The following is a 3,724-nucleotide window of genomic DNA, read 5'->3' on the forward strand; positions in this document are numbered from 1 at the left end:
TTCACATTTTGGTAATTCTCGCAATATTTCAAAGTTTTTCATTATTATTGTATTTGTTGTGGTGATCTGTGATCAGTGACCTTTGATGTTAATACTATAATTGTTTTGGGGTACCACAAACTGTGCCGATATAAGATTGCAGACTTAATCGATAAATGTGTGTACTCTGCTCTGACGACAGGCTGTTCCCCCATCTCTCTCTCTCTCTCCTTGGGCCTCCCTATCCCCTGAGACACAACAATATTGAAATTAGGCCTATTAGTAATGTTATAATGGCCTCTAAGTGTTCAAGTGAAAGAAAGAGTTGCACAATTCTCAGTTTAAATTAAAAGGTGGAAGTGATTAAGCTTAGTGAGAAAGCATGTCAAAAGGTGAGACAGGCCAAGAGCTAGGCCTCTTGCACCAGTTAGCCAAGTTGGGAGTGCAAAGGAAAATTCTTGATGGAAATTAAAAGTGCTATTACAATGAACACGTAAGTGATAAGAAAGCAAAACAGCCATATTGCTGATATGGTATAAGAAGTTTTAATGGTCTGGATAGAAAATCAAACCAGCTACAACATTCCCTTAAGCTCAATCCAGAGCAAGGCCCTAACTCTCTTCAATCCTATGAAGCTGAGAAAGATAAGGAATCTGTAGAAGAATGTTTGAAGCCAGCAGAGGTTGGTTCATAAGGTTTAAGGAAAGAAGCCATCTCCATAACATAAAAGTGCAAGGTGAAGCAGCAAGTGCTGATGTAGAAACTGCAGCAAGTCATCCAGACCAATGAGCTAAGTAATGAAGGTGGGTACACTAAACAACAGATTTTCAATGTAGGCAAAACAGTCTTCTATTGGAAGAAGATTCCAGCTAGGACTTTCATAGCTAGAGAGGATAAGTCGATGCCTGGCTTCAAAGCTTCAAAGGACAGGCTGACTCTCTTGGTAGGGGCTAATGCAGCTGGTGGTTTGAAGATGAAGCTAATGCTCATTTAGCATTCTGAAAATCCTAGGGCCCTTAATTATGCTAAGTTGACTCTGCCTGTTCTCTATAAAAGGAACAACAAAGCCCTGATGATGACACATCTATTTACAACACGGTTTACTGAATATTTTAAGCCCATCATTGAGACTTGCTGCTCAGAAACAAAGATTTCTTTCAGAATATCCCTGCTCATTGACAGTGCACGTGTCATCTGAGACCTCTGATGGAGATGTACAGTAAGATTAGTGTTGTCTTCATGCCTGTTAACACAACATCCATTCTGCAGCCCATGGATCAAGGAGTCATCAAATCTTATTGTTTAAGAAATACATTTTGTGAGGCTATAGTTGCCTTAGATAGTGATTCCTCTGATGGATCTGGGAAAAGTAAATTGAATACCTTCTGGAAGGGATTCACCATTCTAGATGCCATTAAGAACATTCATGAGTCATGGAATAATTCAAAATATCAACATTCACAGGAGTTTGGAAGAAGTTGATTCCAACTCTCATGGATGAGTTTGAGGGCTTCAAGACTTCAGTGAAGGAACTCACTGCAGATGTAGTAAAAATAGCAAGAGAACTAGAACTAGAACTAGAGCCTAAAGATGTAACTGGGATTCCTGGAGAAGCTGCAGTGTGGGGATGCTCTAGACCGAGTACTGCCCCCAGTGTCTTTCCACCTCTTCTTTCTGAAGCGGCGGCAGCAACGCTTGGCAGCGGCAACTTGAGACTGCGCCCGGGGCAAGGCCCCCCCCCCAGGGTGGTGCTCCACTGAGACGGGGGCTCAGTGCCCGAAGGGGCTGCCCCTCCAAGAGCAGAGGCAGCGAGAGGACGTGTGTGCACCGGTCCGCACGCGGAAGCAGTAGGGACGGAGCCCGGCACCACCTCCCGGTTCTCCCTCCAGATACATCAGAAATTCATCTACACGTGGAACAACTCCAACAGGACACCTACTGAACGCTGACAGAAGACCTCAGACCCCCCAAAAGGCAAGAAACTCCCCACATACCTGGGTAGGTCAAAAGAAAAAAAGAATAAACAGAGACAATAGGATATGGACGGGACCTGCACCAGTGGGAGGGAGCCGTGAAGGAGGGAAGGTTTCTACACACTACAAGCCCCTTCGAGGGCGGAGACTGCAGGTGGCGGAGGGGGAAAGCTTCGGAGTAGCGGAGGAGAGCACAGCAACAGGGGTGTGGAGGGCAAAGCAGAGAGATTTTGGCACAGAGGATCGGTACCCTCAGGCACACACCAGCCCGAGAGACTTGTCTGCTCGGCCGCCAGGGCGGGCGGGGCTGGGAGCTGAGGCTCGGGTATCGGCTTTCAGTCGGAGCGCAGGGAGAGGTCTGGGGCTGGCGGCAGGAAGAGACCCTGAAGGGGTTAGTGCTAGCCCGGAGGGAGTCCGGGGAAAGGGTCTGGAGCTACCGGAGAGGCAAGAGACTTTTTTCCCTTTTGTTGCCTGGTGCGCGAGGAGAGGGCATTCCCCTCCCTCCCCTCTGCCTGAGTGAGCCAGAGCCCCCGAATCAGCGGCTCCTTTAAACCCGTCCTGTCTGAGCGAAGAACGGACGCCCTCCGGCGACCTACGCGCAGAGGCGGGGCCAGGTCCAAGGCTGAGACCCGGGAGCTGTGAGAGCAGAGACAGGGAAATCTCTCTGTGCAGCCTCCGAGGCAGCGGATTAAAGCTCCACGGTCCATTTGATGTGCCCTGCGTCTGTGGAGTGCATGAATGGACAGCGAATCATCCCAAATTGAGGAAGTGGACCTTGAGGACAAGATTTAAGACTTTCCCCCCCTTTTTTTTTCCTCTTTTTACAACGAATTATCTCAAATTAAGGAGGTGGACTTAGCAAGATTTCAGACTTTTCGCCCTTTTCCTCTTTTTACAACGAATTATCCCAAATCGAGGAGGTGGACTTGGAGAGCAAGATTTTTGATTTTTCCCCCTGCTCTCTTTTTGTGAATGTGTATGTGTAATCTTCTGTGTAAGATTCTCTCTGTATAGCTTTGCTTCCACCATATGTCCCAGGGTTCTTTCGGTCCGTGTTTTTTTTCAATAATTACTTTTTAATTTTAATAACGCTACTATATTTCATACTTTATTCTATTTTACTTTACCTGCTCTTTTTTTCCTCCCTTCCCTTCCTCCCTCCCTCCCTCCGCTCCTCCTTTCCTTCTTTCTTTTTCTTTCCTCCATCCCTCCCTCCCTCCCACCCTTCTTCTTTCCACTTTCTTTTTCTTTCCTTCCTCCCTCCCTCCCTCCCTCCTGTCTTTCTTTCTTTCTTTCCTTCCTCCCTCCCTCCCTCTCTTCTTCCATTCACTCTTCCTTTTGCTTTCATTCCTCCCTCCTTTCTTTCCTTTCTTTCCATCCTTCCTCCCTCCCTCCTTTCTTTCTTTCTTCCTTCCTTCCTTCCTTACTTCCCTTCTTCCTTTCTTTCAATCTCTCTTTCTTTCTTCTACTAATTATTTCTTTCTACTTTTTCTCACTGTTATTCTGAGCCGGGTGGATGAAAGGCTCTTGGTGCTGCAGCCAGGAGTCAGTGCTGTGCCTCTGAAGTGGGAGAGCCAACTTCAGGACACGGGTCCACAAGAGACCTCCCAGCTCCACATAATATCAAGCAGCGAAAATCTCCCAGGGATCTCCATCTCAACACCAGCACCCAGCTTCAGTCAACGACCAGCAAGCTACAGTGCTGGTCACCCTATGCCAAGCAACTAGCAAGGCAGGAACACAACCCCACCCATTAGCAGAGAGGATACCTA

The 3,724-nt window shown here is 47.3% G+C and overlaps 1 long non-coding RNA gene across 1 annotated transcript; it reads right to left on the reverse strand.

The window, feature by feature from the left end:
• Positions 1 to 2,929: 2,929 nt before the first annotated feature.
• Positions 2,930 to 3,431, reverse strand: LOC307069908. Its single transcript, XR_013811506.1, has 2 exons — positions 3,380 to 3,431; positions 2,930 to 3,102 (listed from the first exon to the last, which is right to left on the reverse strand). It is a non-coding gene; the product is annotated as an uncharacterized lncRNA (long non-coding RNA).
• Positions 3,432 to 3,724: the final 293 nt, after the last annotated feature.

This window comes from Hyperoodon ampullatus, assembly GCF_949752795.1.
Source record: "Hyperoodon ampullatus genome assembly, chromosome: X".
NCBI classification, from domain to species: domain Eukaryota; kingdom Metazoa; phylum Chordata; class Mammalia; order Artiodactyla; family Ziphiidae; genus Hyperoodon; species Hyperoodon ampullatus.